At 30.0% G+C, this 19,919-nt stretch overlaps 1 protein-coding gene and 2 long non-coding RNA genes across 8 annotated transcripts in view; 2 read left to right on the top strand and 1 right to left on the bottom strand.

The window, feature by feature from the left end:
* LOC142236875 (uncharacterized) overlaps positions 1-19,919 on the top strand; it is a 391,437-nt gene that overhangs the window by 162,329 nt on the left and 209,189 nt on the right. The window lies entirely within an intron of this gene.
* The window catches only part of LOC142233390 (bicaudal D-related protein homolog), a 199,758-nt gene that overhangs the window by 112,506 nt on the left and 67,333 nt on the right, over positions 1-19,919 (bottom strand). The gene's annotated exons all lie outside the window — the stretch shown is intronic.
* LOC142236142 (uncharacterized) lies at positions 17,868-19,309 on the top strand. Its single transcript, XR_012721914.1, has 4 exons — positions 17,868-18,076; positions 18,702-18,775; positions 18,843-18,935; positions 19,006-19,309. It is a non-coding gene; the product is annotated as an uncharacterized LOC142236142 (long non-coding RNA).

Here is a 19,919-nt window from a genome sequence, read left to right as displayed (position 1 = left end):
ATAAAATTTTGAAAAAAATTTTTATAGAAGTAAAATTTTGAAAAAAATTTTTATAGAAGTAAAATTTTCAATATTAATAAAATTTTGACAAAATTTTCTACATTAATACAATTTTGACAAAATTTTCTATATTAATAAAATTTTGACAAAATTTTCTATAGAACTCAAATTTTGTCAAAATTTTCTACATTAATAAAATTTTAACAAAATTTTCTATAGAAATAAAATTTTGACAAAATATTCTAAAGAAATAAAATTTTGACAAAATTTTCAATAGAAATACAAGTTTGACAAAATTTTCTATAGAAATACAATTTTGACAAAATTTTCTGTAGAAAACCAATTTTTTTGACAAGATTTTTCTATAGAAAAAATTTTGACAAAATTTTCTAAACAATTTTGACAAAATTTTGTATAGAAATAAAATCTTGACATTTTCAATAGAAAGAGATTTTTGATAATTTTTTCGATAGAAATAAAATTTTGACAAAATTTTCTATATTAATACAATTTTGACAAAATTTTCTATAGAACTCAAATTTTGACAAAATTTTCTATATTAATAAAATTTTAACAAAATTTTCTATAGAAATAAAATTTTGACAAAATATTCGATAGAAATAAAATTTTTACAAGAAATAGGTTTTTGATAATTTTTTCTTTAGAAATAAAATTTTGACAAAATTACCTCTATAAATAAAATTTTGAGAAAATTTTCTATAGAAATAAAATATTGAGAAAATTTTCTATAGAAATAAAATTTTTAGAAAATTGTCTGTAGAAATAAAATTTTGAGAAAATTTTCTATAGTACAAAAATTTTGACAAAATTCTCTATAGAAATAAAATTTTGACAAAATTTTCTATATTAATAAAATTTTAACAAAATTTTTTATAGAAATAAAATTTTGACAAAATTCTCTATAGAAATAAAATTTTGATAAAATTTTCTATATTAATAAAATTTTGACAAAATTTTCTATAGAAATAAAATTTTGACAAAATTTTCTATAGAAATAAAATTTTGACAAAATTTTTTATAGAAGTAAAATTTTGACAAAATTTTCTATATTAATACAATTTTGACAAAATTTTCTATATTAATAAAATTTTGACGAAATTTTCTATATTAATAAATTTTGACAAAATTTTCTATAGAAATAAAATTTTGACAAAATTTTCTATAGAACTAAAATTTTGACAAAATTCTTTATAGAAATAAAATTTTGACAAAATTTTCTATATCAATAAAATTTTAACAAAATTTTCTATAGAAATAAAATTTTGACAAAATATTCGATAGAAATAAAATTTTGACAAAATTTTCTATCGAAATAGATTTTTGATAATTTTTTCTATAGAAATAAAATCTTGACAAAATTATCTCTATAAATAAAATTTTGAGAAAATTTTCTATAGAAATAAAATTTTGAGAAAATTTTCTATAGAAATAAAATTTTGAGAAATAAAATTTTGACAAAATTTTCTACAGAAATAGATTTTTGATAATTTTTTCTATAGAAATAATATTTTGACAAAATTTTCTATAGAAATAAAATTTTGATAAAATTTTCTATATTAATAAAATTTTGACAAAATTTTCTATAGAAATAAAATTTTGACAAAATTGTTTATAGAAATAAAATTTTGAGAAAATTGTCTATAGAAATAAAATTTTGGCAAAATTTTCCATACACTCAAAAAAGTTTACTTGGACCCAAAGATTTTGACCTTCCCTTAAGGATTTTGGTATTGATTCCGAGCCAAAGATGCTAAGATAAATCCTCAAAATAAGTTTTAGCCTATATTTGAAGCGTTTCTGTCTTAAATCTAAAGTTTCAATATTTCACTTAATTAAGGACAATTCCTTTAAATCAAAAATGTGTTTTTAAGGAAAATTAACCTTAGTTCAAAGACATGCGACTTTAACGGAGGGACGCAAATTTACCAAATTTGTATCCTAAATTTAATAAAAACAAATGTTGAAGTAAAGATTATAAACTTTATTTTAATTAAAATTTCATTATTTTAAAGAAATTTGTCCTCAATATTTTGTAAATTTCGCATCCTAAAATTTAGGTTGCGTAATCTTTAATATCACGTAAATATTTTTTTTTTAGTATAGAAATAAAATTTAGACCAAATTTTCTATAGAAATAAATTTTTGACAAACATTTCTATAGAAATAAAATTTCGATAAAATTATTATAGAAATAAAATGTTGGCAAAATTTTCTATAGGAATAAAAATTTTGACTAAATTTTCTATATTAAAAAATTTTGACAAAATTCTCTATAGAAATAAATTTTTGATAAAATTTTCTATAGAAATAAAATTTTGACAAAATTTTCTATAGAAATAAAATTTTGACAAAATTTTCTATAGAAATAAAAATAGAGAGGGACGCAAATTTACCAAATTTGTATCCTAAATTTAATAAAAACAAATGTTGAAGTAAAGATTATAAACTTTATTTTAATTAAAATTTCATTATTTTAAAGAAAATTGCCCTCAATATTTTGTAAATTTCGCATCCTAAAAGTTAGGTTGCGTAATCTTTAATATCACGTAAATATTTGTTTCAATATAGAAATAAAATTTAGACTAAATTTTCTATAGATAATTTTTTGACAACAATTTCTATAGAAATAAAATTTCGATAAAATTATTATAGAAATAAAATGTTGGCAAAATTTTCTATAGGAATAAAAATTTTGACTAAATTTTCTATAGAAATAAAATGTTTACAAAATTTTTAATAGAAATAAAATTTTGAAAATATTCCCATAGAAATAAAATTTTTACAATATTTTCGATGGAAATAAAATTTATAGAAATAAAATTTTTTCTATACAAATAAAATTTTTTATCGAAATAAAATTTTAACAATTTTTTTTAAAATTTCCATAAAATTTTTTATGGAAATAAAATTTGGACAAAATTGTCTACAGAATTAAAATTTTGATAAAATTTTCTATAGAAATAAATTTTTGAGAAAATTTTCTATAGAAATAAAATTTTGTCAAATTTTTTTTTATAGAAATAAAAAAAAAATACATAAAAAAAAAAATATTTTACATAAATAACATAGAATTTCATACGAATCAATATTCATAACATCCAAGTGTAGAGTCAATTATCTGCTACTCTTTATACTAAAACTTAATCTAGTAGAGGACATAAAATACTAATCTAAAACACATTCTTAGATACAGCACTACACTGCAATTAGAGAAACCACTTTGAAAGAACTTCCATTTCGGATAGATTTCCTAAGAATTACTTCCAATACAAGAAAATCAAAAACTCGCTATACCCAATGTCTGTAATGTTCTTGAAGACCTTGTATCACCAAAGTAAGAAGAATTAACCAACATATTTCTAAGAAAAGGAAATAAAGAGAAAAAATCAGCAACAATGAAAAACATATGAAGTAGGAGAAAAAAAATTGTTGATTACACGGTTAAATTCAATTGTGGCCTCTAGTTTTTTGGTAGCAAAATTTGCTGTCATTCCATGGTGCTGGATATGCGTAGCTATTTGCTATTTGTTAGCTGCTCGAAGCGGTAGTAGAAGATTGGTAGTATTATTCCCATTTTGTCAATACACTAGTGTTGGTGGTAACTACTGTAGTGGTAGTGGTGGAACAATTTTGTTTGTACACGATATTTCCTCCACTCAGCCATCTCATACTCCATGTGAAGTTCATTAACTTTGGCTAAATTGTTGATTCATGCAATATCCCCAACATTTTTGAAATGATCTCATTTCAGTTTGCCAGGTCATTTAACTGATTTGCGTTGCGTTGTGATGTGTCGGTAAAGTTGAGTGGTGACTTTGCACAGTGGTTTGAAAACATATGGGAGTGAGTACCAACTCCATAAGACTCAAAGAATGTCAATGGAGAAGGACAGAAGTTCTTTTTAGTTCGAATATAATACATTAAATTCAATTATTTTTAATCGAATTTCATTTCATTGATGGGTGGATCGTTGGACAATCTCAGAGGTCAGCTGTGAAAAATAAGCAGCCCCCAACCAAGAGCGGCGAAGATTGAGAACGTGCTACAAAGAGGCAAGTATATCCGAGGACGTCTTTGCGACATGGCGATCGGATGGCGCGATTAAGCAGGCATCCTTCCACAAGGGTGCCCTATAGATAGGTGCAGTAAGGGGAGTGATCCCCGTGGACTCCCTAATCAAACAAGGAGAATATAGGAATGGTATTGACATGGAATCACGAATATACACACAAAAATTTTTTTTCTGATTCAATCACGAAATTAATTGATCCAATTAATTTTTTAAATTGAAATGTCTTCAATCACAGAAATGATAGTATCAATTAAAAAATTAATTGATCCAATTAAAAAATTAATTGATACTATTAATTTTTATACCCTGCGCCACACTGTGGAACAGGGTATTATAAGTTAGTGCATATGTTTGTAACACCTAGAAGGAGACGAGAGAGACACATGGTGTCTTTGGCAATAATGCTCAGTGTGGGTCCCTGAGTCAATATAACCATGTCCGTCCGTCCGTCCGTCCGTCTGTCTGTGAACACATTTTTGTGATCAAAGTCTAGGTCGCAATTTAAGTACAATCGCCTTCAAATTTGCCACATGTTCCTAATTTGGGTCAGAATAGAACCCTATTGATTTTGGAAGAAATCGGTTCAGATTTAGATATAGCTCCCATATATATCTTTCGCCCGATATGTACTAATATGGACCCAGCAGCCAGCGTTTTACCCTAATTTGCTTAAAATTCTGCACAAGAAGAACTATTAGTACTATAGTCAAGTGTGCCAAATTTTATTGAAATCGGTTCAGATTTAGATATAGCACCCATATATATCTTTCTCCCGATATGGACTTATATGGACCCAGAAGCCAGAGTTTTATGCCGATTTCTTTGAAATTTTGCACAAACATAACACTTAGTCCTATAGTCAAGTGTGCAAAATTTGATTGAAATCGGTTCAGATTTAGATATAGCTCCCATATATATCTTTCTCCCGATATGGACTTATATGGACCCAGAAGCCAGAGTTTTATGCCGATTTGCTTGAAATTTTGTACAAACATAACACTTAGTCGTACAGTCAAGTGTGCAAAATTTGATTGAAATCGGTTCAGATTTAGATATAGCTCCCATATATATCTTTCGCCCGATATGGACTTATATGGCTCAGAAGCCAGATTTTTTGCCGAATTTGGTTGAAATTTTGCACTAGGAGTACAATTAGTAGTATAGTCAAGTGTGCACAATTTGATTGAAATCGATTCAGATTTAGATATAGCTCCCATATATATCTTTCGCCCGATATGCACTTATATGGACCCATAAGCCAGAGTTTTATCCCGATTAGCTTGAAACTTTGCACAAGGAGTAAAATTGGTAGTATAGTCATGTGTGCAAAATTTGATTGAAATCGGTTCAGATTTAGATATACATAGCTCCCATATATATGTTTTTCTGATTTCGACAAAAATGGTCAAAATACCAACATTTTCCTTGTAAAATCGCCACTGCTTAGTCGAAAAGTTTCAAAATGACTCTAATTTTCCTAAACTTCTAATACATATATCGACCGATAAATCATAAATAAACGTTTGCGAAGTTTCCTTAAAATTTTGTTCCACCCTAGTGCATTAGCCAACTTAAATTTTGAGTCTATAGATTTTGTAAAAGTCTATCAAATTCTGTCCAAATCGAGTGATATTTACATGTATGTATTTGGGACAAACCTTTATATATAGCCCCCAACATATTTGACGGATATGATATGGTATTGAAAATTTAGATCTACAAAGTAGTGCAGGGTATAATATAGTCGGCCCCGCCCGACTTTAGACTTTCCTTACTTGTTGTGATTGATTTTTGTTTCAATTAAAAAATTTGTTGATTCAATTAAATTTTTTATTGAATATTTTTTAAAACTCAATTAAAATTTTAATTGGAAAATTTTTCGTGAAATTTTCTTCTGTGTAGACTTTGATTTCGAACTATGGAACAGAATAGAAGCAACGTGCCGACAGTTGTGGCATTCTGTTACCTGAATGCTTGGGGGTGCAATCTCAGGAAATAGCTTTCCGTTAAACCCCTGGCAGGGCTCTGTCTCACGTAAACATTAAGTTGGCTATGTAGGTTCTGTTGATTCGACATCCAGATTAGCGCCCGAACTGGCTCTAACCACAAGTAGCCATAAGGTCTTGTGTCAACCCTCGCGAGGACCTCACTGCTTGCTTAGGGACCACTCCAAAAGGCAACTGGATTATCGGATACAGATAACGAATATAACAAACGAAGAAGAGACAGTAGTAGATATGCCTCGTGGTATTATTGCGGAATCGAGTACCAGATGCTGAATAACTCAAAAGATGACAGAGAAGTAAACGATTCCGCAAGGATCTTTCCGAACTACTCCTCTCCAAAACAGGAGTACATAGTAAACATGAGACTATCAGAAAAAGCTCTAGCGAAATGTCAGTCAGTACTTCGGGAGATGAAAGCAGCGATATGCAGACCATAAGGATATTCCAAACGGAGTCTCTGAGATCGATGAACTGCTTGACAGAATCGGTAACTATCGAAGAAACTGGAAGACGTCAGAGAAAGAAAGAGAGTCCAACATACCGAAGAGGATGCAACAGGATCTTACACTAGATACCCCACGTTTCAAAACTCCCAAAAACAAGCCAAGTATGTCGAGCCCAGCCAAGACAAACCCGAGAAAGAAACCAAACGACACCCATACTATTGAAGGCGGTAGAAATAGCTTTCTCTGGAAAGAAAGAGGAGAAGTCCAAAAGGAGACCACACTTAAAACGAATAAATGAACTCTCTGACACCGTTGTTATAAAACCTCGTGAGTTTGAGTAAATTAAAAAAAGTAAATCTAAGGGAGACTGTGGTGGCTGTCCAAATACTCAGGACAACAAAAAGCGGATCCATAATATTAGTAATGTCTAAAGGAAACAAAGAAACCTTATGGGAAACTATTACGGGTACTCTCAAGGACGAAGTAGTGATACAGAGCATTAAGACAACCGTAACCATAGAGATGCAAGACCACGACGCACTCACGACAGAGGAGTAAGTTAGTGGGGCTATCAAGAAGGTAACGAAGACAACGAATGAAGACATGACTGTACGTCTCACAGCTACAAACTTCAGAGATCAGAAGAGAACTTTCGTTTCCCTTTCAGTAGCCGAAGCAAATTTGCTATTAAACCAACAGAGAATCTTAATAGGGCGGACGAACTGACGTATGATATATAAAGAGGAAATAAAGCGATGCTTTTGATGTTTCGAATCGGGACGCCTGCAATGAGAATACAAATGTATCGTCAGGAAGGGTATGGGTCACTGTATAAGAGCGACAAGGCAGAATTAAATTAAATCATTTCATTTCGTCCTTGTTTCGGACTCCATCACAGTAGACGATACCTTCTTCCCTCAGGGTATGATTAATAACCCGGAACCACTTTCGCATTGTGCCGGAATCCATCACTGTCGACGATACCGGCTAAAACCTATCCGTCTTCCCTCGGGGTATGATTACCACCCCGGAATTGGTCTCCATCACAATCGACGATACCTCCTAAACACCCATCCCTCTTCCCACGGGGTATGCTTTCCACTTCGGAACCATTTTTGCATTACTTCGAGGTGCGTGATCCTTTTAGTCCGCGCCCAGGTTTCTCATGTCGTCGTGTCCACGTTAACCGTTTTCTTTCGTAGAACGTGTTTTACAAAACGCTTTATTGTCTACAAATTACTCTCCTCTTTGTAGCATCTTGTGGATAGTATTTCTCGTAGATAAATCTGCCGACATCATCTTCCCCCCACAGGCATCATTCGTGACTTCTTCTTTGTCGTAAATACAGTTTTTTGAGCTGCATTTCCCCATGCGGTGTAGATACTTTCAAAAGTAGCCGTGAACAAAGAGCCTGTGAGTCATGTAATATGTCACTTTCCCATATCCTCTCTCTTGTCATAGTTGTATGTCAACTACGAAGGGTAGATGGTCGGTGGGACCACCAGCTCTTCGTTTCTTTTCTTTGTTGTTCTTCAGAAAACTTTTTCCGCTCAATCGCCTGGAGGCTATTACTAATGGGATTTCCCCTTATACTGTGCGGTATGCTGAAGTGATTCTCAGAACGGTGGCTGGCGTTCTCTGTAGGTTCGATACTCAGATCGCAAATCCATAGAGGAGTATACTGTTGATTCCAAGAGTATCCTTTTTCTGCTGGGAAGAGGGCCTTTTTCGTTTGCCATTTGCTTGCTCAGTCATGTCGTAATCATAGCTGCTTTTGTTTTATTTTATTATAATAATCTGGCCCTCGATTAGCTGATCTATATTTCTTACTTCTGTTTGTTTTTCTATCAGAACCACTGTCCCTATGGGCTTTGTAACAAGCCCATAGGGACAGCATAGCATATGATTCGCTTGGTCTCTTTTATAACAACAATTTGTTACTGCAAATTTTTGACGATAATTGTTTAACCAATGTTGGTGATGTTTAGGATGACTTTACTGCTGCTGCTGTTTCTCTACTTGATTGATATTATTGTAAATATTTCTGTAAATGATCAAATTGAACATAATTTCGAAATAACGTTTTTCGTTCGTCGATAGATTTCAACAAAAACAGCCCACATCATTTGATTTAATGGTCATGATACGTGGTTAGCTACGTGGCGGTACGCTATATCGATATAGATACAGGGCCGTTATAACAATACATACATATACAGTTGATCGAATTAGACAATTTTATTAAACCGGGGTTTAATGCTTTAGTGCGCTTAGATTATTTGATTACTGTAGCATTTGTTCACCCTGAAATAGTATAGAAATTCGTCAGTAAAATTGAGCCAACCAAACAATTTCGTTAATACAATGAAACTTTTCTGAATTTTTATAATATTTCTATTAAATAAGGAAATGTATATACTATTAATGATATCTTGACGGGCCTGAGCTCAGGATACGATGAGGTGGTGCATAGCTGGACCACCTGTAGGTCAGCTGTGAAAGATAAGCAGACTCAAACCAAAAGCGGCGGAGAACGTGCTATAACAAGTCAAGGACATCGAACGATGTCTTTTCGATATGGCAATGGGATGCGGCCACTTACATAGGAATCTTCCTACAAGGGTGTCTCATAGATAGGTTCAGTAAGGAGAGTGATGTTCCAATGGACTCCTTAATCAAGCGAGGAAAAACTGAAAATGGCATTGGCCTGGAAACGAGAATAATGGACTAAGCACTGGAAAATGGATCAGAATATGAGGCGGCAGCTACAGCATTCTGTTACTTGGGTACCTGATAGTGGCATTTCAGGCAAATGGATTTTGTGTTAATGTTACTCGGCTCGGTTCAGTTAAACCCCGGACAGGGCTTGGAGAATGCTTTGCGTCTCGTAACCATTGAGTTGACGATGTAGGTTCTGTTGATGAGATATCCAGATTAACGCCCGACCTGGCTGTGAACACATCTACTCATAAAGTCTTTTGTTAACCCTCACGAGAGCCTCAGTGCACGCAAAGGGAACCTCGGGGTCGCAGTTTTCGGTCCCATATAATGGCAACAATTTAGATCTAAGTGGAAACACCAACCAACACATTAAGAGGGGGAAAAATGGCCTAAGGAGAAAGAGGTGTTCTTTAGAAGCAGATCTAAAATACTCCGCTCACCAACAACGTCATCGGAGACACTCAGGCGAAGAGCGATGCACTTGTATAATGCGGAGATGGAGAAGAGTGAAACCGCTGTCAGCTCACACCGTCAGGAATTCATCCTAAAGATGTGCTTCTCCAAGAAAGAATCGCTGTGAAACTGAAACAAGTAAGTAAAGTAGAAAGTCGGGCGGGGCCGACTATATCATACCCTAAACCACCATTACAGAATTAGTAATCATAAGCATTTGTGGGGTAACATATAGGTCTGGGAGATAAACCGCAGTTGCATATTTAAGAAAATTAAGGGGTACATGTCTATGGGTGCTTTGTGTCAATCTGACTAGAGCTCATAGTCAATGTTGCCAGGGAAAATGTTCGGTTTATCCTACAAGGAAAAAAAAGTTCCCTACTTTCCCATACATTCCCAAACAATTTTCCCTACTATATTTTTCGTTAAATTTAAAAAATTTTACATAACAAAAATGGTTCTAAGTACTTTATTATCTTAAAACATGAATATGCAACGTATATAACTTAGAATATAAATTTGTATTACCACCACGGTTGCCACAGTTGGTAGAATTCTACCCAAATTAGTAATCTTTTTTGTTAAATTTTGGAAAAGGTTTCTATAAACAAATTTTTGTGAGAAATTTTTCTATAGAAATAAAGATGATGAGAGATGTCCACACCAGTGCAGCGATACAAAATAGCAGAAAGACTGAAATAACGGCCTGGGCTCACCTCGCCAAAAATCCATCTTAAAGATGCGAAACTGCAAGAAGGCGACAAACTATTAGAATGTAGAGAAATATAAGTATGGACGTATAAGAACTCGAAGAACTATTGGACACAATCAGCAGTATCGTAAGAACTGGTACTATGTCGATATGGACAGGGAACCAACTAGAGAGAATCGGTTAGAAGGAACGAACCCTCACCTCTCAAAAGAAAAGAACTGGGACAACTCCGGTTGAAGAAAACCCAGGAAAGAAGTCGCACAAAAGCAAATTCCCACAAAACCTTCATCAGAGGGCAATAGACAACAAATGCTGAAGCTGTCAACAGTAAACCTGCGGAGGGACATAGCTACTAGGACGTGCTGAGGAACTTTCGGTAAAATATTAAATCAGGGGCTACTGATATAACTGGTCAATGTATTTGTAAAGCATAAACAGGAGCAATGCTAGTTTTAATAAAATTTTATATTTGAACTGATATGTAATGTTGCAGCAAATAATATCCAGATTAACGTCCGACTGGCTTTGAACACATGTATTCATTAGGTCTATTTATAAGTATGGATGTACACAGCGGTGTACAAGAACTTGACAATTCCGGTTGAAAAAAAAACTAGGCAAGAGGTTGAATGAAAAGCAAATTCCCACAAAGCAGAACAGCAAAAGAAGTGAAACCACAGTCAACACGTCAGGAATTGATCTTTAAGATGTGACCCTTCGAAGAAAAAAACGCTTGGAAACTGCAACAAGGCACAGCTGAAAATGCAAAGAATCATAAGTATGTATATACACAACGGCGTATAAGAACCTGAAGAACTACTGAATATAATCAGCAGTTATCGAAAAAACCAGAGGAAATTGAGCAATGCTAATATTCAATTTTTCAAGGAATGTTTTCGTTAACAAATCTCGCAAATATCTCAATGAAACGACTGGGGAATATTCAGCAGAGGAAAGTACGCTCCTGGGCAAAATCTCTTAAGTAACAGGCTGCCAATATAATCTATCCTGAAAAACAAAACAAATTCTTGGGAACTTGGTGAAAGGTCAACTAAGTTCCTTTCACTAATGGAAAAAATATTAAATAAAAAAAAAAAAACGATGCATTTGATAGAATTGAATGCCAAACGGGCAATCTCTGCAAGTAATCCAATTTATTATGTGAAATAAATTGATCACAAATCTTCTTATGCATTTTCATTCTTATTGGCACCAGTTTCATTGTTTATCAAATGAAGAGTGTTTTTGTTAAAATTTCGCTGAATTAACATTCACTCTTTTCAACATTTTAAATATTCTGCTAAAAGATAGAGAGGAAAACACAAAAACACTTTGTTATATTGAAGCGATTACTGATGCTTATATATAGTAAACTCGTTTCCTATTTCTATTCTTGTTTATTATGACCATTCATTTTGTGAGTGTTCGTTTTTTGTTTTCAGTCTTAATCAAAGCTGAATTAACTGTTGGTGTTGGCCAAGTTTTAGCGGAAAAAAAACATAATAACACGAACAACGGTTCCCCAAATGATTAATACAAATTGTTCAATAAAAACCGAAACAAAATAACGAATAACAAAATGTGATGGTATTTGCTTAGCTTTTGTCCAGCCTTATATGGACCAAATAGAAATCCAGTCATTTGAAATGTTACGATTATCAATTTTGTTTATTTGTTAGAGTATTAAATTATAGTCGGACTGTTAAATGTCCATACAAAGGGGTGAATTACTCTAAATTAAGTTGAATAAAATTAAGTTAAACTAAATAGATATTAGTATTCAAATAAAAATGTTAACAAAAATTAATAAATTAAAATTATTTAATTGAATTTATTATATGTTAAAATAAAAGGAACCTTTCTCTAAAAAATATTTTTTTATGGAAATACAATTTTGACCAAATTTTCTATAGAAGTAAAATTTTGACAAAATTTTCTATAGAAATAAAATGTACACAAAATTGTCTCTAGAGATAAACTTTTGAAATAAATTTTCTATAGAAATAAAATTTTGACAAAATTTTCTATAGAAATAAAAATTTTCCAAAATTTTCTATAGAAATAAAATTTTGACAAAATTTTCTATAGAGATAAAATTTTGAATTAAATTTTCTCTAGAGATAAAATTTTGAATTAAATTTTCTATAGAAATAAAGTTTTGACAAACATTTCTATAGAAATCAAATTTTGACTATTTAAATTATCCATAGAAATATAATTTTGGAAACATTTTCTATAGAAATACAATTTTGAAAACATTTTCTATAAAAATAAAATTTTGGAAACATTTCCTATAGAAATAAAATTTTGGAAACATTTCCTATGGAAATAAAATTTGTGAAACATTTTCTATAGAAATAAAATTTTGGAAAAATTTTCTATAGAAATAAGTTTTGGAAATATTTTTTATAGAAATAAAGTTTTAACAAAATTTTCTCTAGAAATAAAATTTTGATATAAATTTTCTATAGAAATAAAATTTTGACAAAATTTTCTATAGAAACGAAATTTTGACTTAATTTTCTCTAGCAATAAATTTTGGCATACATTTTCTATAGAAATCAAATTTTGACAAAAGTTTCCATAGAAATAAAATTTTGACAAAATTTTCTATAGAAATAAAATTTTGACAAAATTTTCTATAGAAAGAAATAAAAATTTTACAAAATTTTCTATAGAAATAAAATTTTCACAAAATTTTCTATAGAAATAAATTTTGACATAAATTTTCTATAGAAATAAAATTTTCACAAAATTTTCTACAGAAATAAAATTTTTACAAATTTTTGTATAGAATTAGAATGTTGACAAAATTTTCTATAGACATAAAATTTTGACATACATTTTCTACAGAAATAAAATTTTGACGAAATTTTCTACAGAAACAAAATTTTTACAAATTTTTGTATAGAAATAAAATGTTGACAAAATTTTCTATAGAAATAAAATTTTGAGAATATTTTCTTAGAAATAAAATTGTGACAAATTTTTCTATACAAATAAAATTTTGACATAAATTTTCTATAGAAATAACATTTTGACAAAATTTTCTATAGAAATCAAATTTTGACTAAATTATCCATAGAAATATAATTTTGGAAACATTTTCTATAGAAATAAAATATTGGAAACATTTTCTATAGAAATAAAATTTTGACAAAATTTTCTATAGAAATAAAAATTTTCCAAAATTTTCTATAGAAATAAAATTTTGACAAAATTTTCTATAGAAATAAAATTTTTACAAAATTTTCTATAGAAATAAAATTTTGGCAAAATTTTCTATAGAAATAAAAATTTTCCAAAATTTTCTATAGAAATAAAATTTTGACAAAATTTTCTATAGATATAAAATTTTGGCAAAATTTTCTATAGAAATAAAATGTAGACAAAATTTTCTCTAGAAATAAAATTTTGAAATAAATTTTCTATAGACATAAAATTTTGAAATAACTTTTCTATAGAAATAAAGTTTTGACAAAAATTTCTATAGAAATCAAATTTTGACTAAATTATCCATAGAAATATAATTTTGGAAACATTTTCTATAGAAATAAAATTTTGGAAACATTTTCTATGGAAATAAAATTTTTGAAACATTTTCTATAGAAATAAAATTTTGGAAAAATTTTCTATAGAAATATATTTTGGAAATATTTTTTTATAGAAATAAAGTTTTAACAAAATTTTCTCTAGAAATAAAATTTTGATATAAATTTTCTATAGAAATAAAATTTTGACAAAATTTTCTAAAGTAATGACATTTTGATTTAATTTTCTCTAGAAATAAAATTTTGACATAACTTTTCTATAGAAATAAAATTTTGACAACATTTTCTATAGAAATAAAATTTTGACAAAATTTTCTATAGAAATGAAATGTTCACAAAATTTTCTATAGAAATAAAATGTTCACAAAATTTTCTATAGAAATAAAATGTAGACAAAATATTCTATAGAAATAAAATGTTGACGAAATTTTCTACAGAAATAAAATTTTTACAAATTTTTGTATAGAAATAGAATGTTGACAAAATTTTCTATAGAAATGAAATTTTACACACATTTTCTACAGAAATAAAATTTTGACGAAATTTTCTACAGAAAGAAAATTTTTACAAATTTTTGTATAGAAATAAAATGTTGACAAAATTTTCTATAGAAATGAAATCTTGAGAATATTTTCGTAGAAATAAAATTGTGACAAATTTTTCTATACAAATAAAATTTTGACATAAATTTTCTATAGAAATAACATTTTGACAAAATTTTCTATAGAAATCAAATTTTGACTAAATTATCCATAGAAATATAATTTTGGAAACATTTCCTATAGAAATAAAATTTTGGAAACATTTTCTATACACTGAAAAAAATATTGACGTGATATTAAAGATTACGGCCTTGCATACACAAGGTCGTGGGTTCGATTCCTGCATCGTCCGAACACCAAAAAAGTTTTCCTTCGGTGGATTATCCCACCTCAGTAATGCTGGTGACAAAGCTTCTCTAAGTGGTTTCAATGCAATGTGGAACGCCGTTCGTACTCGGCTATAAAAAGGAGGTCCCTTGTCGTTGAGCTTAACATGGAATCGGGCAGCACTCAGTGATAAGAGAGAAGTTCACCACTGCGGTATCACAATGGGCTGAATAGTCTAAATGAGCCTTATACATCGGGTTGCCACATAACCTAACCTAACCTAAATTTTAGGATGCGAAATTTACAAAATATTAAGGACAAATTTCTTTAAAATAATGAAATTTTAATGAAATTTTTTTTTATAGAAATAAAGTTTTGACAAAATTTTCTCTTGAAATAAAATTTTGACAAAATTTTCTATAGAAATCAAATTTTGATAAAATTTTCTATAGAAATCAAATTTGACTAAATTATCTATCCAAATAAAATTTTGGAAACATTTTCTATAGAAATAATATTTTGGAAACATTTTGTAAAGAAATAAAATTTTTACAAATTTTTGTAGAATTAAATGTTGACAAAATTTTCTATAGAAATAAAATTTTGAGAATATTTTCTATAGAAATAAAATTTTGACATACATTTTCTATAGAAATAAATTTTTAACAAATGTTTCTATAGAAATGAAATTTTGACAAATTTTTCCATAGAAATCAAATTTTGACTTAATTTTCTCTAGAAATAAAATTTTGACATAAATTTTCTATAGAAATAAAATTTTGACAAAATTTTCTATAGAAAGTAACGGTAGTATCATAACAAAAAATTTATTTGACAAGAAAATTTCGTTGTTCTAAAATTTCGTTTCAGACGAAAGATTCTTTTGTGTATGTTATACTGGAATAAATTACTTACGTCGACAAAAAATTCATTGGTTAGCCATCTTCACAATTTTTTGTCTAAGTAATAATATTAATAACAAGTATGTATAGTATCTAAGTCATATGTTTATACATATAGCAGTGTGTGAATATATTTTTCTATTTAAATCTTTAATTTCTACAACAAAAAGAAAGTTTCACAAGCACGCATATATTATTTTTCTTTTTCTATTCCATGTTGTTTTGTCTTTCTCTGGAGAAGTTTGTTTTTTTTTAATTCTTGAGAAATGTCTATACGAGCTATAAAACGACTGTTGGTAATACAAAAACGTTGTAAGTTTAATTAAATTTGATAGAAACTAATAATAATATAGTATGGATACAATTAAATTTTACTATTAATAAATTTATTTATTTTAGTTTAATTTCATTTAATTTTTTTCACCTCCAATAAGACTGCAAAGGCCCTGACAGGATAGGTAAGGGTCTTTGTAGACGATGCGACGAAAAAAGCTACCCGCTGAAGCAATACCAAAAGGGGCCCAAGTTCTGTGTCTGCTGTAGTGTAAGGTAAAACGCCTGTTTATTACATTTCAGACTCTAGAAGCTGCAAAGCGATACAAAAGACAATATGTAGATTCTGCAATTAAATATGCATAGATGTAAGATGGCGGATGCTCTCTTGCCACAAATAATTCTTGAACAGAAAACAGTCATTGCGATTATCAGCCAGGAAGTCAAAAGGATTGTGGTTCGAAGACATCAGAGGCACTGCCGCGATATGGATACCTGAAATAGGAAGCATAATCAAAGTGAGCTGCTATCTCAGGAGAGGAACCATCCTCATACAGCCCCCCTATGTATGCTTAACACAGCTGGTTAACTATTGGAAAGGCTTATCAAGCCAAGGCTAAAACAAGCAATCCAGATAAGAGACTCTCTCACGGGCAACACGGGTACCGCTCAGGAAAATCCACGATGGGAGCACTTAGAGATGTTATGGACGGGGCTCCAGCTACCCAGAGGGTCAGCCGTCATAGCAGACCTGTCGTTTTACTTCCAGCCCTAGACGTGAAAAATGTTTTCTATATCTCAAATGGGCGATGGCTTACAAGCTAAGAAAGTAACGCAGATAACGTAACAACTCAGCATTGATGGTAAACTTAGGCGGCCCGCTGCCAAAAAAGCGAAAGCTTCTGATGAAAGCCTGCAATAGTGTTCTAATTTACGGAAGCGAGATATGGGAAATCGCGCTGAGACATGCAAATAAGGCACGAACCCTTCGGGTAGTACACAGAAAAAAAGGTGTCTTGTTAATTTTAGGACCAGTTTAACTTCCACATAGTTCAAAAAATTTACTGTAATATAGTTCATTTTTCGTAACCACTGCGAAAATTAACTTAGCTAAAGGAAAACTTATAAAAATTCAGTAAATGTTTTTTAGTTCACTAACTACGAAATGGGACGGATTTTTCCTTAAAAAAATTTCCAATACAATAGTTAATGCATCGTTGATTGTATTATAAAAAGACATAGGCAATATAAAAATCTTACTACGAAATGTGGACAATTTACTAAGAAAATTTTTTGTATGGAAAAAAAATTTTGTAGTAAAAATTAACTTAACCACAGTACCGATTCGTATGGCGGCTTCCTACAGCTTATTTCGGTTTTTACTATAAGTTGGAGTATATTTCCTCACATTGAAAATTTTAGATAAAGTAGAATAAAAAGTAGTTAATTTAATCCTTGACGGGTGTATATAATTTTTTATGGATTCCTCGTAAATTTTGAATATATTTTACCTTATCCTATAGATAGAATACCAACTAATCAATAAACGTGATACTGGAAATTGAAGTGAGAAGAAATTATGAAATTATTGCATCATCTTTTTTGTTTGTTTGTGTTTGTTATTGCGATGATGTTATGGAATGTGTGTTGTTGGTATCTTTTGTGGTGATAGTTGTTTTGTTGCAATAGCGAGATCAGAAAGGGATCATGTGTGTGTGGAGTTGTTTTTCTTTACATATGTGTCCTTTATGACTATTTGTGGCTTTGAGTTTTATTGGTGCATTCAGTTCTGTTGATGCATTTATGAAGCGCACACGTGGTGCGCTTGCGTGCGGTATTTGTGTTTATTAATAAAAATACATTTATTTCGTAACATTTTAGAAACTGATAAGTGAATGGTGTGATGTTAGAGAAAACAAAAACACTTTATATTGATAAAAAATAAATAACTCTAAAATAAATCACATATTAAGAAACTGTATATTTCTATTAATAATTTAAAATTAGTGCGGTTTTAAATTGGTTTACATAAAAATATTCATAATGAGTGGTAATAAAATGATCTATATTTACTCTACATCTGGATCACAGTACAATTTTTTGAGTCTATATTTTTATGTTATAGCGAGTCCTTAAGGTGTGTACTAAGTTCGAGTTTAGGTGCTAAAATCAGAAATAAATCAGTAAGAAAAGTATAAAATTATACGCCTTCGATGCAAATTTAAATATAACTTGATGGAGAATAGCTCGAAACAAGTTTTTTATAAAGTTTATATTCTTTAAATGGATTACACGATTAAGAACAGAAAATCGTTTTTAAGCTGTTTTTTAATTTAATATGATGAATTGTTTTCAAGTTATTCCAATATATATAGCGGAAGTCCCTTAATTTGGAACATAACCGTATATCTCAAAAAGTGGAGCTCTTAAAAAAACAAGTGTAAATTTGGATTCAGCAACCTCAAATTACTAAAAATTTGATATAAATTTTAAATGAACACAAAAACGGTTCAATTTTGTTCCCATGTATTTCTAAAGAAAACTAATCATGAAAAATTGGGATTTTAGCCACTAAACTCGAACTTAATATCCACCTTAAATACTAAATGCTATATTGACAAGTGGAAATTATATCTAATTTTATAATATTTTTATTTCATTTATATTCTGAGAAGGATTTCAAAAATGTCCCATTTGTGCATGGATATGATTCCACTAATGTAGTAATTGGATGATTTTTTTCAATGTGGTAAGTTTTTCGTCCATTTGTAATAAAGCCAAAATTTCTATTTATTAAAAATAATTTTCATTTGCAGGATGACAGCAAATCTAATGGTATTTTTTGGAATCTTCTTACTGTTTAATGCTATCTAAGCTGATATCCCTATTGGCTCTAAGAAAATTCTCTTGTAAGTTAAAGATCAAAATACCATAGAATTTGATAATATTTTTATATTTCATATACCTTTTTAACTTCAGAGGCTTATGACGCAAATCCACACAACAAAAACTAGCGAAATCGGTGAAATTGGACAAAAATGAAATGAAAATAGCAACTTATGGCATATATCTTTCATATGGATAGAAAATGGAAATTGATATTAATTAGTTTCATTCTACTAACATAGAATATTACTCTTTTGAAGAAGCAATTACTAACTACGGAAAAGTAACAACATACAGCGTACAAATAAAAACATTTCTTTTATTGTATATCATAAGCCATAGTTTTATGTAATATAATAATAATTTTTTGAAATAAAATACTGGTAGTTATGAAAAATTGTCTTATATTGTACGAAAAATTTCTTAGTTGTATACAGGCTTGTTGTACCTTTAATTCCTAAATTTATTTACTTCTTTGAAAATTATACTGATAAATAGTTTATTTGAAACCAATTTCTAAATATAGGATTCCCAAAAACATGTTCATTTTTCCGGATAGCAGGAATATTTTGAATGAGTGTAAGTACATTCTTCCCTCAGCGTAGTAAGAATGAACTAAAATACGATGCAATACATAAACTTATTTATAAGAAAATCATGAACTTATCTAGATGAAAAAAATCTTTGGCGCCAAATCATGGTCATTCTTACTATGGGTTAGTTCATTTTTCGTAAACAATAGTAAACTTTTTTTTCGGTGTATAGCATACGGCCGCTTTACGTGTAACCTCCGCATATAGCGCTGCATCTGCTGAGGCGGTACTGATCATAGTCCCGGCACGACCATTGCCGTATCTAGACATATTTAACCAGGGGGGCTATAGCCCCCCTATCTATGCTACAGTAACAATATATAATGGAAAATCATATATAGGTTTTCACATTCTGGGGGGGGGGCTAATTTTTTTCTGGGGGGCTAAGCCCTCCCCTCAGAGGCCTTACTACGC

This window comes from Haematobia irritans, chromosome 4 (genome assembly GCF_050003625.1).
Source record: "Haematobia irritans isolate KBUSLIRL chromosome 4, ASM5000362v1, whole genome shotgun sequence".
NCBI lineage: Eukaryota > Metazoa > Arthropoda > Insecta > Diptera > Muscidae > Haematobia > Haematobia irritans.
Note: the sequence above shows the minus strand (reverse complement) of the source record. Positions and strands in the feature narration are given on the sequence as shown.